Source organism: Cygnus olor, chromosome 8 (genome assembly GCF_009769625.2).
Source record: "Cygnus olor isolate bCygOlo1 chromosome 8, bCygOlo1.pri.v2, whole genome shotgun sequence".
Lineage (NCBI taxonomy): Eukaryota > Metazoa > Chordata > Aves > Anseriformes > Anatidae > Cygnus > Cygnus olor.
Genome location: NC_049176.1, coordinates 6,439,487 through 6,459,999, shown reverse-complemented (window position 1 = coordinate 6,459,999; position 20,513 = coordinate 6,439,487). Strand labels below are relative to the sequence as shown.

The following is a 20,513-nucleotide window of genomic DNA, read 5'->3' as shown; positions in this document are numbered from 1 at the left end:
TTTTAATTATGAATGTCTATTAATTACTTCAACTTAAGTTGTAAAGAAATACGTATGTATGAATTGCTTTACAACTATTTTAGGAAATTTTATTATAATTCACTCACAGCTGGGCTGAGGTTCTCAAAAGCATATAACAAATATTGCAGTGACCTAGTCAGTTTACAGTCTGAAAGAAAAATATAGAAAACTATCAGAAGATATTAAATAATAAGGATAAATATTTTTTTCCTGTGGGTGGAAGTCCATATGGTAAGAAAAGGTATGAAAATCTCATATGTTTCACTTTTCAGCTGTAGTACAGCAGAAGAGTAGATGGGGTAAAGTATGTTTGAAACACAAATTATCAAGGGAAATTCAAATATTTAATCTTCTGCATCGTAATTGAAGGCCCAAACCAAGGGTATCTATAGAATCAAATACTTCTGTAGCCCAATAAATATTTAAGGTCAGGAGAAGTAAGTAGCTCAGTGCTAGACTCTCAGCAAGTGAGAACAATGATCTCACTTGGCACTGGACAAAAGGAGGGAGCAGTAGGCTGCAGAGAAATAGCTGCACTTCTTACTGGTGCTGTTAGTGTAACTCTCCGATTTAATGTCGGTGAGACAGTGTCTCTCAGAAGATGGAACAGAATTAGCATGCATTATCTAGGAAAAACACCATGTTACAATTTACATTCTTGTTCTAAACTGGATAATTATCATATGGTGCTAATACCCATTTTGCTCTTTTGTGGAGCAGGTCTGGGATTTAACATCTTGAGAACAGCTTAATCTAAAACGTATGTGTTTTCTTTTATTTCATGTGTGTTCTGCATTTCCCTTTTTCCAAGCGTTAGGACCAGCATGATAATATGCTGTGATGAGAGAAATACAGAGTTCATTGTTGTGATATAGCTACAGAAACAATATGGGGCCTACAGTAAAATATGTATGTTCTTTTCTGTGGGTTTTATTTTCTGGTCCAAGATAGTGCTTCTGTTAAGTTTACAAAGTGGAAGTTTCCCTATCAGGGAACTTGAGTTTTCCCCCCAGAAAAACTTTAGTAACTTAACTGAATATTTACTAGAATTTGCAGCAAAGATGAAGCAGTCTGACATGATAAACCTTCAACATGTGTCTGTCTTCTACCATGGGAATGCTGTGAAGGAAGGCTTCATCACAAAGGTTGGGATCACTTAGATATTTGTGGCTGTTTGTGTCTGGATCTATTTAAATCTAGCATTTTAAGACAAAGGACTGAAAGCATCTTTTAAATAAAAGTATAATTCATAGCATTAGTTTATCAAAGTGGAATCAAAATATATAATATATTTAACTAAAAAAGCATTTCATGTAAAGATGCCGTTTCCTTTTATTGCTAGAATATAAGGATATCCTCTAATATTTTCTTTTGTTAGGTAGAGCTACACTCCAGCGTAGTACAAAATAAATTAAAGTCCCTGTCATAACAGTGCAGTATATGCACTTCTAGCAGAATTGTTTGTCCAACACAATTTGCTTTCTAGTCAGAAAACCCCTAACTGCCATGATGAAACTGTATTTTCTGGCAAAAGAAGTTCCCTTGATCAGTGCTACATCGCCACAAGGGAATTTCTTTCGTCTTTTTTGGTCATAAGGTTGTCTTACTGTGTAAAACTTGTTCAATATGTTAAAATTAAGTCTCAGCTGAAAACTGATTATGTAGCACAGTGCCTCATCCTAATGTGTTGTTTCCTTTTCTTTTTGCCCTGTTTTGAAATTAGTGAATATGGAAAGTACATTTGAATTATATATAACCTGAAAATGAAAATCCCCCAAAAAAGACTTACTGTCTAACAGGCATCAGATGTCTTTTATATGTTTTAACCGTTGTATTTGCATGAAAACTTCTCTTTACCCCAGTGAGAATTTAATGGAATTTGTTGGATGTATTGAGTGAGCATGCTCACTGAAGCTGGGAAATAATTACAGAAGTTATCTAAAACAAACCTTCTATTTGACCTACAGTCTACACAAGACTGCAAACACAAAATTCTCTTTCACGATAAGTCACGTAACAAATCTGGGAAGGGCATTAAATTTTACTGGGTAATTAATACTGTATGTATAGTTTCCGTGATAGTATTCCAAGTGGAACAGTAAGGAGTTGGAAAAAAATGAATAAATCCTGGTACCATACTACGTAAATTGAATGAAATGTAAAGTTAATTTCCTGGATAGAGCAGAAGAATGAAGGGTATGGAAAGACATTAGGTGGTCACTGTTTGAGAGGGAGCACCTTGTCCTTTGCTCAATGCTGACCGAACATGCAGGGAAGCAGAGGGGCAGCCTCACCTTTGGCAGAAAGTGAAATATTTAATGGAAGAAATGTGCAACACTGCCACTTCGTCTCTTATCCTTTATTTTTCAGGATTACAAAGTATCAAGACAGGTTTTTTGATTCTAGATTGTATAGATCAAGCTAGTCAGGTAGATCAAACTTTCATCTTCCCTGCGTGGAAAATGAAGGGAGGACCTGATTTGCATGAAGAGGTCCAAGTACAAGAGTTCTTGCTCTGCCTTTTGCACAGATTCATCTAAAACCAATCCCCCCCTTCACCAAGGTAAAGATAAGATAGATGACTCTCACATGTTGCTCAGGATTCCTTACCCACTAGATACTAAAAGTTTAAAATATCATGAGGCTTCAAAGTTTATAAGGAAGGGAAAAATCTTTTTTTGCTTTGTTCTGAAAAATTGTGTTTTTATTTTTCTTTAATTGAAATGAAGTTTGATATCAAGGACATTATTTTTCTGAAACTTTTCTGCATCTAAAATGGAAGTCTGCAGCAGACATGACCGCTGCTGAAAGAATGGTACATGAAGTACATGTTGTTTATCGGTATTATATGTATATTAATTTGGTCTAAGAATACACTGCTAAGTGATGTTTGCCAGATGAAATGTTTTATGCTTTAAGTATAGATTGTTAGTTCTTAGCCAGAGAAATGGGTTCTTTATGACACAGTTTCACAGTTTACAGCTCAGTAACCTTTCAGAAGCATTCTTATACAAAAAAAATTCACAGACCACTAGCAAAGCTGTGCTTTAATCTTTTATAATGGTGCTACAAAAGTCAAATTTGCTTGGCCACTGTATCACATGGTATATGATATAGTTTTATTATTCGCTGAATAGATGTTTGAATTTTGTTTTTAAACTGGCATTTGCAATATAGAAATGCATATTGTAAAGCTGGAGCAACAGTTGTGGATATATGTGCAAAGGGTGCAGGTAGCAAGGAAACGTCAGAGCAACATCGTTTCTTGTGGCTGATTATTGAAATGTACAGGATTAATTTTTATGCCATTATAGTGTCATGTGGCTTGAAAACCTTTGACAGAAGATGACTAACATTATGTAGTTATATATACAAATATGTTTATCAACCTCTTTGTTCTCTGAAGAGAAAGAAACAGGAAACTGCACATCTGGCTTACCAATGATATGTGTCTTTTTATCACAAATAGGAAAGTTTGCAATCTAGTTTGTATTTTTTCCATCTCCTGTAATAAGGTTATATGTCCAAACTCCCCATCCTTACAGAAGGCAGTGTAAATCTATCCCCTACAAATATTTCATTTATATAGTTATGAAAAAAGCAACAAAAATTAATCTTAGTTATTCTGAGTAAAGACTATATTTTAGCTAAAGAAAACAGTCCAAGACAGAAACATAAACAGGGAGACTCGAGTAGTGCTTTATTATCCTTATGGTTTATCTTGCTGGGAAGCGAAGGAAATATCTTTGTGATCTATTCAAAAGTACTTAAAACCTTTCAAATTTTTAAACATTCCTAACTTTCAAACCTTTTCAACTATTTAAAACTTATAGGGAAATGCCTTGGCAGAGAATTAATTATGATAGGGTTCTGTCTTCAGTTTCTGTTTTCCTGTAAGATATATGGGTAACATTATGAAATCTAGCTCTTCCTTTTAAAAATGTTATTTTACTTTGGTTAGTAAGTCTTTCTAAACCATCTGTTTAATAGAATGAATTGATTTTTTTTTAGTTTGATTTTGCTTGTGACTTGTCTCTAAAGAAAGATAACCTCAAAACCTGTGCAGGAGGAAAAAAAAAAAAAAAGTGGATCTATAGAAGGCACTGCCAAGCCCAAAAAAAAACAAACTAATAATAATAAAAGCAGAACAAGGAAACAACAAAAAAATTAGAGCATTTTCTTTCTTTTAACTGGGGCGGGTTTGTGATTTACCAGTTAGAAACCTGTGCATGAGAGGGACCGACTGGGCTGGCAGGCTGACAATTGTGTGACAAGCAGCTAATCCCGGCGGGCCCAGGGGACATCTGCTGTTCCTCCTCCCTGAGTCTGCATGGCACTTCTAATATCCTGTAACAAGCTTAAGCCCATGATAAAAGACCTATGGTCACAATTACAACGTGCCACAGAGAGAAGGCAGGAGACCTCAGAAGCTTTATTGGTATCCCAGGACACCACAGTAGCAGGGAGCTTGCTACGTGAAATTCCAAGGTGAGCCCCAGCTGGAAGGCAGGGGCTGCACTAGCAGGGGGGAGCCGCAGCCCAGGCTCCTTGGCCGGGCAGAACTGTGGGGAAATGCCTTCCTGGCTGCAATCTGGCAGTCTGCAAGTGCTTGAGCCAAGCATAACACAAGCGTCAGAGATTTTTTATATCAGCCAAAGCATCCTATTTCTATTTCTAGCTATAACTACGTTACCTCAGAAAAATGCCCCTGACGTTAGCTAATATGTCACCTTGGGGAAAGTGTGGGGGAGAGAAGGTGATGGAAAGAATAGCTGCTGGAAGCTGCTATGATCAGTGGATCACTGAAGCAAGAGGGAATACAAGTCTAATACAAATGTCCTTTTGAACCATCTTGTCACCACCCTCACAGGGTATACTAAAAACTGCGGGGCTGGGGTCTCATACTATCAGCTTAAATATGTAGCTCCAGCATGCAACCTTATCCCCCTATCCTTCCATTCAGTCCCCTCGCCAGATTATCAAACTGTCCTGAAATGGGCTTGCTTCTTGGCGATGCCTTTTTTTTTGTTGTTGTTGGTGAGGCTAAACCTCTGATGTTCAAATCTATATGAACTCATGTCTAATCTCTATATCCATTTGACCTTCTGTCAAGATCTGGTACTCCCAGCACTGATATTTGTATACAAGCAAAAACATTTTTACATTATGTAAAGAGTCATCTTGTCACATCTCAGTTTGCTTCCATTGGGCTAAACAAGTCAGTTGCTTCCCATAAGGAAGGTCTTCTATTTCACTAGTAATTTTATCACTTTTTCTCCACGTGTATTACATTTCAGATGCTTCTTTTTAATGTAGGAATCAAACAGCTTATGTTTTCTAAATGATGTTTCCCTTAAGTCGTGTGTAAAGAAAAACATATTTCCTAATCATACTGAAAAAATACTTCCCAATCTGTGCGGAAAATACCTCCCCTTTGCACTCTTGGTTCTCATTTCTTTAGAATTTTGCTCGGTTTCGGATTTTGCTATTTAGCAGGTGTGAGGTATAAGTAAATGCCCAAACTGGAACCAACTTCAGGACAGGCCTCCAAGGCAGTTGTGATCCTATAGGAATTCCCAGTGCTTTCCAAGTGTGTAAGTGAAATTTATTTTTGTGGTGGGAGGAGGCTGGCCTGTATTCATACAGTCATAGAATGGTTTGGGTTGGAAGGGGCCTTAAAGATCATCCAGCTCCGCACCCCGTGCCATGGGCAAGCACACCTTCCACTGCACCAGATTGCTCAGAATGAGCAGTGTTTTTGTGTGTTAAGACATAGGGATGTGGATGTGTTGGGGAAGGAAAGCAAAGCTGATGGTTGCTGAGACGTGGCATGTTCTAGAGAAATGCTCCATGTCTGCAGAGAGTTGCACCTCGTGTGCTCTGTCCTTCTTCCCACCCTGCAGTTAGGTTGGACACGTGAGGTGCTCTGGATTTTGGCCACCGTGACCATGAGGTGTGGGACTAGAAAGAAATGTAGAAAAGGGTCTTCTCCCATATTTTAGTGATGATCAAAGCCCATCCACGTCTAGCATCAGCAGCTGGCTTCTTTTATGGTGAAATGAAACCAAAACCAGAATGCAACATCACTTGTATTATTTGGACGGTATCCTCATTAGACATTTCCCAAAATATTCTTTTTGTAAAAAGCTAAAAATTAATGTCTTCTGCAAAAATTATATATTTAAGTACTTGCCTTTGCAAATATTTATGAGAGCAGCCTATTTCCAAATAATGCTTGATCTAAATCAGTTATTGAGGTGGTTACTAATCATGCTTGTTTGAATAATCTTCCCTTCCTTTCCCACCCCACATAGGTCAGAGCAAAACAAAAGCACATTATGTTTTCATCCTTTCTCCTCAAAGCTCTGATAATTCAAACGTGTCCTTAAAAAGTTTGATGCATCTTTGGTCATTAAATCAAAACCTGTTTATTAAGCAATGTATGTCTCTAGTTGCCTAGTTCTCATTAATTCAGATATTTAACTTGAATGATCTGTGAATTCCCATGAATGATTTAAAGAACTTGATGTAAGCTGAAATAAGTTAAATGCCTAATTTTAAGCATATAGATAATTGAGTGACCCACTTCCTTTCTGCTTAAGATGTTCAAAGAGGCTTAATTTCAGTTTCTGATGGATGTATTGCTGTTTTATGCAACTGTCTTAATCCCAGCCTTATATAAACCATAGCATTGGTGCATTTTTAAGCAGAAAACTGAGACAAGAGTTTCCATGTGTATTCTCAGATAGTGAACATGCTTTGGTAGCCTGAAAACAATGAACCAGAAAAACTTACTAGTGATGTTCCTTGGGCCTGAAGGTGATACAGCATCCTGCAAAAGTGTGAAGGGGAAATGTCCCTGCCACACTGTCTGATGGGGTGATGGAGTTGTGAGTTAACGGAGTTCTTTTTTTACTCAAGGCAGTCCAGGTCTGTATTTCAGTGTGACAGTTCCTAGGCTTTAATCCTCTCAGCTCCCATAAGTATAGCTATGTATGTCCATGCTTTTACATTCAGAGAGATTTAAAAAAAAAAACAAAAACAAACAAACAAACAAAAGTCTTAATTAGCCTTACGGTGGCAGTAGTGAAAACGGTAATACCATTCTGTGATCCTTGACACCAGCTCACAAACTACCTAAGCCCAACACCCCAAAAGTTCAGCTCTAAATCCAGTGTGAGTTCTCTCCATCTTGGATTTCAGCTCAGCCATTCCAGAAACAAAGGCCAAATGCTATGGTTTGAAAGGGGTTGAACTCAAACATCACCTGACTCTAGTTGTATACTGTGACTGCTTTCGAGCTGTAAAAATAGCAATTCTTGAGCTTTGACAGAAATAGATTTGGAGCACAGTTACAGGTAGTATAGATTTAGTGTGGTTGAGTGAATTTTTATAGGATTTCTACATGTTGCCTAATTTGAAGCTATGCTATCCACAAAGTGGATGTACCCAAACAAGGTCTTCTATGAGCAGCAGAGTCAGTTTTTTGGATCCTTTAATCCAATTTTTATCCCAAATCACTATACTCCTTATGCCCTTATCTCCTGTTTCCCTCCACTTTTCTTGTTTCTTACGTTGTTATCCCTAGCCTCTTTGCTATGCTTCCAGGTTTCCCCAAGTGACTGGAACTTGCCAGGCTGAAAATAATTTTGCAGAATTATTATTACATTTGGTAACTATGGGCATAATGTAATTGATGGTAAAGATTTATATCTTAAACTTTTTTCAAGTACATAAATGCCAAACAAACCTGAAATACACTTACAATTTTTGTCAGGTTTCTAATTACTTTTTCCCTGCAATCTTTTGGAATTAATTCAGTGCAACTAGAAATTAAATTATTGTTGTTCTGAGCAAATGAATTAGAGTTTTGAAAACTGAGAATATTGGAAAACTACATAGCACATAGTTTACTACAGCACCTAAGAGTAATGACTGCTTAAAGGAAACGTCTGTCTGCTTGCTGGGAATAGTGTTAAAGTACACATCTCTCTCTCTATTGGAACAAAGAGGAAGCTTTCATATAAAAGCACTGACACTTTTTCAGCCTCAGTAAACTTTTACAAAGCTTTTTCCTCCTTTAATATGGCCACAAAGCAATAGAAGTTTATACCGTATACTGTACCTCAGGTTTGTGTGATGTCCTGGAAACCTTCAAGCTTTCTTCAGAAAGTTGACCTGGGCTTCTTATGCATGAACACTTTTCCAATCTACCTTACAGTAGGTTTTTTGATCTCTGAGTGTTTTGTTCACAATGACTAAATTCAGGTAGATTTTTTTTTCTCCCCTGTCGAAGCTTATTCACTTCACATATGAATGGAGACATCGTTTTCCTGGATTTTTTTTTCCTAAGGTGGTAAGTGCTAACAATGACAGTTAAGACTATAAGAGCTGGAAAAAACAACAAGATCAGTTGAATAACATAAGGAATAAATTTGGCCTTGGAATTTAAGGGGGGGGGGGGAAAACAAAAACAAAAAAACATATCTTTATATGGAAAGATTCTTCACTACCACTACATTAAGAAGAAAAGGAAAAGCATTATTCTTGTGTTCTCTCTTTTCCCTTTAAGGCTTTGTGATTATAATTTTTTTCTCTGATACTTAAATTTAGTTCTGAACAAAGCACAGTAGCTCAGTAGCCATGCATTAAGATCTACATTGAATTTCACATGACAAGATTTACATTTGCCAAAGGCTTGGGGGCTATAGTTTTAACAGTCATCTCGCTCACATTTAGGTTGAACGTAGCTTGATGCATGTCTAGGAAATTTGTGTTTTGCTCACACAGGGGATGATTCAAGTCTACAGCTGTCGCAAACAGTATGCAGGGCCTAATTCATGAATAAGCTGTCAGTTACTACATTCCCACAATAAGAGCAAATTATAATCACAAAAGGAAATTGGCATGAAACATAAGATGAGAATTTAAAAAATGATCTTTTTTTTGAAATCACATTGGTATTAAATTTGGATAAAGATGCACCTTAAACATTCAGATACATACTCCAGCTTCAACTTGTATTATTGCAACTGGATTTCTGTAAAGCACACCTCACCTATGAATATCATATTCAACATATGAAGAGTATTACCCTTAAAAATGTCATCTACAATGCTGTGAAAATATCTATAATGAGAAAAGCATGTTCTCGCCTAATCATGCTGTTCTCCCAGCATTTATGTCATCAATCTACCATGTAAGGCGAGCACTGAGAAATGCCATGTAAGGAAATTACCCCTTCATAGCTAAAATGTGAGTTCCCCAAGAACATACAAAGAAACCCAACAGACCTTTATGAAAGTGATGTTATCTCCTAAGGCTGGGGTAAAAATGCCAAACACCAAGAATTTTGTTGCAGATTTGATTATTTCACCCTTCTGTGTGTGGGACTTTTTGCACATTTGGCCATAATACAGTATTATGCATTTATTTACAGAAGTTACATGACCAAGTGACATTCCTACTCTATTTCCAAGCATGAAAATAAGCACAAAGTGCTTGTTGGTATGGAAGTGCTGATGCACTGAATTATTTCAAAAGCTATTATTTGATCCAATTCTATGTGTTATTACCCAGACGGTAGAGATCATATCTATTATTCAGATAAATATGAACCATAGTTATATATATATGCATAATAAAAAGCTAATTAAGCTAACACTTGCTGAAAAGTAAAGAATTGGTAATGATTTGATATCAGAAAATATTGTATTGGATTAGACACCCATTATTCATACTGAAGTGAATGAACTATAGAAAATACCAAAAAGAGCATATTTATTTAGTATTAGTGTTTCTGATTGCATCTTTTGGAGCCTTCTTACTGGAAAGCTGTCCCCCTCAAAAGACAAGAAAACTGTTCATAGGGGAGATACCCGAGTTATAGAAAAAATCCAGCTCAGAGGGTTAGAGCAGTCAAACACCATCACAGGAAATGTGAATATATTTGTGCAAATAAGCAAAAGGTCACAGGTATGAGAAAGTCTTGAGATGCATACAATAAGTTTTCTAATAGTTTCAAAGAAGCATCTGGGTTTACAAGTTCGGTTGTAGTATTGCTAATGCACTGCCTGACCTATTTTCCATCTTAAAAATGTTTTCAATAATTGTAAAATAATTTAATGTTACAGTTTCTGAGTACAAACAAAAACAAACCTATTCTTTAGACGTAAAAACAACAATAAAAGCTTTTATTTAGCTATACTTACTCTCCAAGCATCTGAAGTACACCCTCCCGCACATGTATTTTGCTAGTTCCCCTTACACTAAACCTTTAAAGTGAACAGTAGGGGTGATACACTTGCCATGATGTCCAAAATAAATGTTAATCAGCTCTCAGTGTAGTTTTCAGCTGGTACTTTTTACGTTCTGATGTTACCTCCTGTGGCTTGCAGAACCTCAGAGGAAAGTTGTGTCGTTTTCTTTGCCATTTATGCAAATATTATGAATATTCCGTCAAATGTTATAAACATTAGAACTAGAACTACAGTATATCTCAGTTGATTATGCTTTTACAGTAAGGACAAGACAAGGAAATCTTTTAATATTAAATTGAGGTTGTCTTTTCCTAAAGGTGCTCTTTCATTATAGCTATGGATGAAGTATGATCATTGCCACTTACACTTACCTGGGATGCTACTGTTGGCTGACCACATACGTGTAATTATACTTTATTTCTAAATCTTAATTTCAACATCAGCATGAATACAGTTCCTCCATTTCCCTTCTTTTTGTGTCCCATATATAAATATCACCACACTTATCTTACACTTCAAGGAACTAACACTTTCCCTGGCAGCCTCTTCCAGCCAGGGCTCCAGAGGTAGAAAGATAGCTCCTTGTTATATGGACACAGCTTTCTCTTTCATGTCAAAGTTTATTTGACATCCCAGTGAAACTACAAGAGTGTAGTTTTCATGTGTTACATTCAGTAACAACAATGCTTAGACTGTTGCTGGCTCAACTCTCAAGGGCTGCATGTGCCCTAGTTTATACCAACTGTTGGGTAAGAACAGTTAAATACTAATCTGATAATTATTAGTGCAACATAAGAATTACAGTGCAAGATCATCTGGCTGGTAGAACAGATGCAATTCTTAATGATCTATTTTATGTACAGGAAAGCTCCATCTGTAGCCATTCCTGAATATGATGTGCTGTACAGGGATTATTGTGCGGCATAGTTATTTAAAATCATAAATTACTGCACTGAAATTAAACTAAATTCAAATAAGCTTGCATATTTCAGAAAATATTTTCATACCATATGTGAAATACATATCATGTGTTGCCCAGCATACTATTTGTTAAAGACCAGTAGCATGTAAGCTGTATGCCCTGAAATGTCCATCAAGTAAGACCTTTAGTAAATGCAGTATCATTGCTACAAACAAGTCTCAGGAATTGATTGAGACAATTAAAGCTGCACCACACAATAGCTCATTCGTGTATGTAACTTCACTTCCAGTTCAGTTGTCTCAGTGTGCATATCACTCAAGTGCTCTTATCTAGTTTTCTCCAAGCTTGTTCTGACAAGTTGGAATAGTGGTGGTTTGTTCTGAGGCAGTCAGTCTTTCTAACAATGTGAAGAATTAGGCTTTTGTCAGTGCACATCGAGTGCAACAAAGGCTCTGTTCTGCACAGCCTGATTTGGTGGCTGTTTTTCAGCATAACTGATGACTACATTCCAAATTGTGAAAACTTAACACTGTTAGCATGGCTGGAGCTTCATTTTTTCTCATGTGCTCTGTGCCAAAAAAGCTCACAGTTTAAGTTGTTGCTATTTTAGAAGGGCTTGTTTTATTGCTATGGTTGTTGGTTTCTAAACGCTACAGGCCTTTCTTTCTGGGTATACACAGTCACAATTGGTTTTATTTGGCATTTAGGGAAATGTCATACCGTTTCCTGAAACTTTGTGAAATATTTAACAAATGCTTCTGGTCATAGTTCATTCTTAATTTTCAAAACCACTGTAATTTATATTTTAGAATTCAAAGCAATAATTACAGGGAAACCATAGTTGATTATCGTAATAGTTACTGAGATTTAATTTGGTTTATTTTATGTGTCTTTAGTATAATGCTTATTTACATTTTTAAATTACACGAATACTTGCTATCTAAGTCATCAGTGCGCCCTGGCAGCCAGGAGGGCCAACCGTACCCCAGGGTGCACCAGGCACGGCACTGTCGGACGCTCAAGGGAAGGGATTGTCCCTGTCCCTGTCTCTGTGCTGGCACGGCCTCACCTCAGGCACTGTGTGCAGTTTTGGGCACCACAGTATAAAACTATTTGAGAGCCTCCAAAGGAGGGCAACAAAGATGATGAAGGGTCTAGAAGGGAAGGTGTATGAGGAGCGTCTGAGGTGATGTGGTCTGTTCAGCCCAGAGCAGAGCAGGCTGAGGGAAGGCCTCATGGCGGCCTGCAGCTCCCTCACGAGGGGAGCGGAGGGGCAGGCATTGAGCTCTGCTCTCTGGGGACAGCCACAGGACCCACAGAAACGGTATGGACCTGGGACAGGGGAGGGTCAGGCGGGGTGTTAGGAAAAGTGTCTTCACTGAGAGGGTGGTCAGGCACTGGGACAGGCTGCCCAGGGCAGCGGTCATGGCATAGACCCTGACAGAGTTCAAGAAGAGTTTGGACAATGCTCTCAGACACATGGTCTGATGGTGGTCCTGTGTGGAGCCAGGCATTGGACTCCATGATCCTCGTGGGTCCCTTCCAACTTGGGATATTCTATGATCTAAATTAAAAATAATTATATTTTTAATTCTTTAGACAGGTATTTCACTGATATATGTGCTTTCATCTGAAATTAACCCTACCCCATTTTGTCATGTAAAGTGACTTTACTTACAGATGTAGGTTTCTGCTCTTTATTCAGATAAATATGGGTAAGAGGACCTTGTGAGCTTAGTGACATTGGTGTGAGTCCAGATGCAGTACAAGGTTGGTCAGTCAGCTTCTCAAATTCTTAAAGGTATCTTTCTCACAGTTGCATCTCATTTTTTCAACGTAAAGATGTTGCTGTAACCTAGAGCTGAAGTGGCTGGGTGGACACTTGGGAGCACAAACCACAGCAACTGGCATAGGGGTTTTAGAGGTTGCATACGTTGAACAATCAGAGATGAACGTGGGGAGAGAGGGCTGCTGGTGGATTTGCTGGACTTTTATTTTATATGTATACAAGCTTTCCTCTTAATGACAGGGTGTTTTGGGGGAGGGGTTAGTAGTGCTACAGTATCTTTTGCCCAGGCATACCATGAGTAGCTTCCAAATGGGTGTAAATGATCTGTTCTTTCCTTTGATGTGACTTCACTGAACACAAAGCATAGATAAAAGGCTCTTTACAGTTTATTATAAAATTACTAGGCAAAATTAGAAACCCTCTGGACATACTCAGATCCTTCAAAATTTGCCAAGTGTGTTTAACTGTTCTTGTCTTCCTTCACTACAGCGTAAGCTGCAAGCAAACCCAGGGCCTTCCTTCTCTAGTCATATGACAAAACAGTCTCTCTCTGAGCATCATATGACTGTAGGACAACAGGATTATATCTTCTGTTTTGTTTGTTTGTTTTTGCCTTTATGCATACACAGAACATGCTCTTTCTCACTACCTTCTATTTTTATTCATTGTGCCTTCTATGTCATTTTTATCTACTTTAGTGAGCTATTTCAGGTCCGTATCAAGTTCAACAACTGGTCAGTTATCAATGGAATGTTGTTTTAAACATAGTTTCAGAGGTAATTTCTTGTGGGAAAGGTTCATCCACAGTTACAGAAGGTGGTATTTGATGAAATTGAAGAGAGAAATCCTTAGCAAGTCCAGACAACCAAATTTCCTGGAAAGAGGAAGAAAGTAGACCACTGATTTTCTATCGTAAATTTATTATCAAACACCAGCTCCTTCCCTCCCTAAGTCAAATGTGATGATTGGCTTGTACCTTTTTAATATAATCTGTATTCACACAGTGAATGCCATAGAGCTTTCTGAAAGATGGTTTATCATTAACCAACTACATTTTGCAAATAGGTTGTATTGCGTGGAATATCAAAGGCAGAAACACATTTTCTATCAGTCCTATCAGTCCCCCTCATGAGCAAACAGGGTCAAGTTGCACTACTGAATATATGTTGGCAGGGAGGTAGCCTTGAGGTAGCTGTACACCAAGACAAGGGTCTATATTTCTGATCTACAGTTGAAAAAAACACTGTAATTAGTCAAAAGGGTAAAAGGGTTCTGAGATAAAAACAAAAATGTAGTACTTCTATTCTTCAGATGTAATTACTGGAAAGTAGTCCTGGGACTTTTTCTTTCTTCCTTCCTTCCTTCCTTCCTTCCTTCCTTCCTTTCTTTCTTTCTTTCTTTCTTTCTTTCTTTCTTTCTTTTTAAATTAGGACTCAATTTTTATTTAGAATAAGCTGAACTGAAATTTTTGACTCATTTTGCTACCCTCATTTATCAGATTGCAGCACCACTAATGGGGAAGTTAAACTTGAGAGATAATGGTGGAATTACTAAGCCACTTAAAAGACTGTTTGTCATAATGGTTGCAAGGCTTTATGATGTATTTTACTGGAATTAGAGTTTATATGCAGTCTGACAAAGTATAAAAACTGAGAATGCAAACATTTATCTAAGTGTCTGTTTCGTAATCCTCTTGTGCAACATAAACACATCATATGTCCATGCTTTTAATTAAAGTGACCATACTAATTCCTCAATACTATATATCCATCCTCACTTAAAAATGCATTTGTCATTTTTGTCCTCCCATAAAAGCGTAGTCCATATGTGGTGACTGGCAAAGGAACAACATGTGGCAGGATGCATGATGTTTCAATTAAATAGTGCAGGCGTATTAATTATCTACAAGAAAAGCCTAAACTCTGAAATGGCAGAGTGTGTCTGTTGACATTTCAACTTGTTTTCTTTCATTTTATTTTATCTTAATTTCCTTAACACTTAATTGATTCTTGCATTTTCTTTTAATAAGAGACAAATCAATTGTTTTTAAGATGGAAAATATGTATATTTTTTAATGGAATAGAAATTTTATTATGAAAATCCAGACTCTTCCTTTGTGGTTGTGGCTAACACACTTGATTTTAATAAGCCAAACTTCACAGTTATTTTTCAAATGCAGTGTTATTCCTGGTCATATCTTTAACTCTAGTGTTTCTAGTAGAAAATTTATGTAGGCTGATTTGTTTTGTTCCTCCATTTGGAATTGCAATATAACAGCAGATTCCTGAAGGAATTCTTTAGCCAAGCATAAGATAAGGGCATTGCTACTTAGGTCTTTGATTAAGTACTGAAGTTTTTAACCAAGTTTTCCTGGAATGTCTCACTCCTAAAGAAGTAGTGACCTATTTGAATAGGTACGTTTCTCATGATATTTGGGGCCTCACTGAGATACAAGGAAATATTAAAAAAAAACCCTTCTTGTTGTCTTGACTATATGCAGTCCACAAGCATATAGGGGGTTGTCCCTATTGTTCTTCTGCAATGTCAGTGGCCAATTCATCAATTCAGTTGCCAAAGGGAGAAGGCAGGTGGCTGTTTCAGTTGCAGCAATGTAGCTGTTGGATGAGGATAAGGTTAACAACCTGAGCTGGTTTTACTGGAGCAAGAAAGTGGGGAAAAGCATCCTAAGAGATAGACATGATGACTGTATAGAGCAATATCAAAATAAAAAAATACTCACTCATAAAGCCAGGTGCTCCTCATGTTGTAAGAGCTTAACAGACCATCTGCGGAGAAATGTAATGCTAGTACTTCCAGGCCGTGCAATCGGATCATGCCAATAACCACACGGAGGAGTCATACTTTGCAGGTGTAGGACATCTTGGCTACTGTAGAACTGCATGGCCAAAAATAAATAAATACATAAAAATTACTGATTTGTCACACGTGCATCTGGAAAATTTTCAATTTACTCTGTATGTGGTGTGGGATTTTCCCAAGAAATAATATTGAGGCATGTCTGTGTAGGTGTAGACACAGGGCCTTGCTCCAGGGTCTTAACAGGGCTCTGCATCCTACAATCCTCCTAAAATCCCTTGAGAATTATCCCTCCTCCAGTGGCGGTAGAAAGAATGTGCTGTCACCACCTGATCTCCCAGAAGTGAAGCCTCTGTGTGTTCACACTACAGCTCATATTCTCCTGTTTCTTTGCCTGCCTGTTTTTGACTTCTGCGTGGCCACCGTACCAAGGTGACATCTGGGGTTTCCAGCTGAGCAGCAGCTCAGGGGATAACAGGCAACCCTCAGGTGCCACTTCTGACAACACCCTGGCTGCTCTGGTATGAGGGCAAAGGCTCCAGCTGGCTCCAGCCATGTGCTGTCCCTCTCCCTTAAAGTGAGATAAAAGCAGATGAACCTCTCCATGTACCAGCTCGTGTTTGGACAGGTTTTGGACAGTATTTTTTTTTTTTAATCAACCCAATGAATTCTTTACATTCAGGTTAGTGGAAGCTTCAGTCTTTACATAATTATAAGGATAAAAAATAGGCTGTTGACTCTGATCCTGTAGGGATAAAGGAGATGTTTTAACAGTGATTGGATAGTTCTTTCTTTCACCAGGGCTGTAAGTAACCTTTTTACTCAGTTCGTGACTCAAGAAGATACTGGCTCATAAAAAGCTGGCTTTAATTTTGACTTAAAAAAAAAAAAAAAAGAAAAAAAGAAAGAAAGAGGGATCAGTGAGGCAAAGATCCTTTGTCTTCTAGATGTGAGGTCAGAAAGTCCTTTCATTGCTCTGACTGTTTTTGGAGAGTCTTCATGCATTATTTCAGTCCATGGCTGACTAGCTGAGGACACAGAACAGAAGGGGTAGTATTCACTAGTTTGTCTGCTGTGATTTGGATGCATGTTTGCTTATACTGTAATAAAACATGTCTTGCCTCAAGACAGTTTAAGATAAAGGTTGGAAATTACAAAGATTTTGGCAGGTAGTTAGATTTCTGAAAGCTAATATAGAAATTTGTGTTGGAAATTTTACTTGGGTAGGTTTCCTCTTTATTTATCTTTGATTCAAAATTTCTTCATCATGGGCAAATAAGAATGTTGGTATTTATGGGGATGGAGTTGACAATAACACAGATAGAATGGTATCTAGTGGCTTTGTCAGTGCTTTGGGAATACAGATTCCTTGGGTAGACTTCTGCTCTGTTGTGCCCGTTTTTCTTATTACGTGCTGTCTTCACAAAATACTGTACTATTGTGTATTGATCAGGCACCAGAGCCACAGCAACTTTGCAGCTGGGCCTTTGGTTTCAGCATGTTTTTACTCTAATTTATAGCTTTGTGAGTCTCTTATAAATATATCAGCTGAATTTTACAAGAAACTTTTAACTGTCTGATTGTGTTTTTGTTGCTCATTAGAGAATGCAGCAAACTATATACAAAGGTGCTAAAAATGAATAAAATAAAATCCAAAGGTGCTGAATACCTGCCAACTTGTGCTGATGGTACAAAGCTTGTAGCACTGGTACTTAAAGTATGCGGGTTTTCCTGGGTGTGGTAAGGAACTGCACACTATGCCCGGGGATGGCACACAGTCAGTCTTTTGAAAGAAAAGGTATTTATTTGCAGAGGAGGAGGAGAAAAAAAAAAAAGGAAAAAAAAAATACATTCTTAGTTTCTATGTATTTTATCCATGAGTATTAGTATGTTTTGCATTAGTATCTATTACTTGTTAGTTAAATATTGGATCTGTCCGGATGATTCACAAGATGACTAAAAATAATAAACTAAAAGCCCCTGCAATTACAGTATTTAACAAGAGTTTGAAATACAGTTAGCACTGGAAAGGTGATGTGCCCAGAAGATGCAGTGATTTAATACTTCTCTTCAAAAAGTGTCGTATTGAGTATCAGCTGCAGTCTGGTTTCTTCAATGGAATTATTATAAACCATAATTACTTTCTTTGTCAGATGAATTTATATAGTTAGCTCTAGACTGTGTTTGGTTGGAATGTAGTTGTTCAGCTGTATTTGGACAATAGGCAATATTTAGACAGCACCTGTAAATAATAAAAAAAAATATGTTAATTTGACTATTTATTATTAGATACCTCATGTATTATACATGGTAACAACAGAGTTCATTTTCTAGATTGGTCTTTTTTCCCTTTTTCTTTTTTTTTTTTTTTTTTTTTCCCCAATTTTTTATGTCTCCCTTTAATGCTAAATCCACTTAATAATAGTTTTTGTTTTTGTTTTTGTTTTTCTTTCTTATTATTCTTACAGCCCCTCAAGCATATCAGGATAGGATTCTGTCTGATGTGCATTTGTTTGTATTTAAGACATTAACCTGTCAAGAAGTGAATATGGTGGAAGATCGTATTTCAAAAATATGAATGTATTCCAGCTTTGTGAATCAAAGACCTTCTGACAGAGCTTTTACTTGTCAAAATAAAATATGTATTTTAACATTTCTATCTGCATACCCTGATGTATATCCTCTTCCAACCCGTATTTAAAATGTCAAATGCCTAACACAAATTGAGAACATACATATAAAAAAGACTTTATCTACGTGTTTGGAATTGTTATTGTTTTTTACTTTTTAAACGCATACATTGAAGAAGAGGACTTAACAGTTACTTTAGTGTTGAGATTAAAAATCACAAGTATTTCTTAAACAGTGAAAACTTCACCAGTTCTTTTATTTTAACTGCAGCAAACTTTACTACTCTGTTGGCAAGTTAATGTTTTATCAGCATTGCACATCTCTACTGTTTAGGGTTCTGTTTGATTATATTGTACAAAAGATAAATATAATTTGGTGATCACAGGTCACAGATAGCCACACAAGTATGTCACAATGCATTATATTCTAAAGACTTTATGAAACAGTATTATGTCTGCAAATTTTCTCAGTTCCCTTAGATTGTTTTATCTGACTGCTACTGTCTTGAGTTAACGTATCTCAGGCTCTCATGCGTCTGTTGTCTTCAACTCCAGACCTCTGAGGAGATTGATTTGTTCTGAAGAAATATTCTGATGTCTCTTTCTTCAGAAGCCCACAGACACATATACAGCATGTATGAGGCATAGGAGAAAACTTGAAGCATTTTGAATTAAATACCAATAGCATATTAGTATTCATTTCAGCCAACCTGCGAATCTCACTTATTTGGTGGAAAAAACAGTGTAGACGAATTTAGCAGCAACAGCACTGGGGAGGACCCTTTCAGATAAAGAAAAAAGTGCTTAAAATCCTAAAACACATTGAAGTGCTTGAATAGAGAAGAAACAGGTCATTAACTCTTGCATAAAACTTATCTTTTTACCAGCCCAGGAATGTATTTCTTGTTTGTCAAAATGCCAGCAGTCAGGTCAGATCCCTGCTACACAACAAAGCACAAAGGGCTTCACTCAGAAAGCTGGCAGCAGAGAAGAATTACAGTATCCCCCTGCAGAGGGGCACTGGGGCTGAGGGGGTGCCCTCAGCCAGGCCACCACCTTCTCACACATCCATGGAGGCAGCAAGCCTGCTGCAGGGCGCTGCCTGGGAAGTCACGCGGCCTATGCTCCAAAGAAAATTTGTTGTCAGGATCATGTGTTTTGTTTATTTGCCAAAGAATATACTTGATCAAAGATCTCTGGGCTTATCTGTCTCAATATTTTCGTCATGGATTATGTGATGTCTGTATTTTCTAGGTCAGTTACATATTATGCTTGTATATGAACACGTCAAAGGAATGCTTTCACTAATGTATGTTTAATGTGAATGCATCTGAACTGTTATTCAAAGAATGAATATTTCTTAGTCCTTAATATGTTCTAATCAACTCAGTTGGAAAATTAACATCTCTTATTTTGAAATTGTCCATAATCCTGAATACTATCTGCAAATATGATAGGTTTAAAAAATATAGCATTTACAGTTGAGCCTTATACTCCGATGCATGTTTTTCACTAATTAACCCATTTTAGTTTCTTTGTATCCCAAGATGCTCTGTATTCGTCATTTATATGCTCTATTTAACTCTTTTTTGGGCAGGAGACACTATGAATATATACAAGCAAGCTCCTGCATATGTTACCCTAGTGAATTGCTCATTGTTTGATGAATGTGGTAGCTGGAAAGTGATTATTGTAACTGAATAGATAATTTCTGTTCTCTTGTTTTAAAAAAAAAAAAAAATTGCACATTTTCTAGGACACCCTGTTCCTAAAAGTGACAGACTGACTCTATATGAAACAGAAAATACATACCAAAATTACAATTTCTTAGATAAAAAGAGGTTTTCAAAATTGTTATAGGGCTAATATCTATGATACACTGTGAAAGATTGTAACAGCCCTAAATAACAGACCCTGCAAAATCATTGATGTTCCTTCTGTGTTGTCTCCACAGAGACTTTGAATGCATGTATGCATTTGGAAACCTGTTTTTACCAAAAATATTTGAACCTGAAATGCCTGATTCATATCCCAACAAACTGATTTGGTAAGTAGATATTATTTCTTTTGCATAA

The 20,513-nt window shown here is 37.1% G+C and overlaps 1 long non-coding RNA gene across 1 annotated transcript in view; it reads left to right on the top strand.

Moving 5' to 3' along the window:
* Positions 1-12,910: 12,910 nt before the first annotated feature.
* The window catches only part of LOC121074298, a 77,551-nt gene continuing 69,948 nt past the window's right edge, over positions 12,911-20,513 (top strand). Inside the window, exons 1-2 of the long non-coding RNA XR_005822257.1 lie at positions 12,911-13,003; positions 20,393-20,485. This is a non-coding gene — a long non-coding RNA (uncharacterized LOC121074298). The remainder of the gene's footprint in view (positions 13,004-20,392; positions 20,486-20,513) is intronic.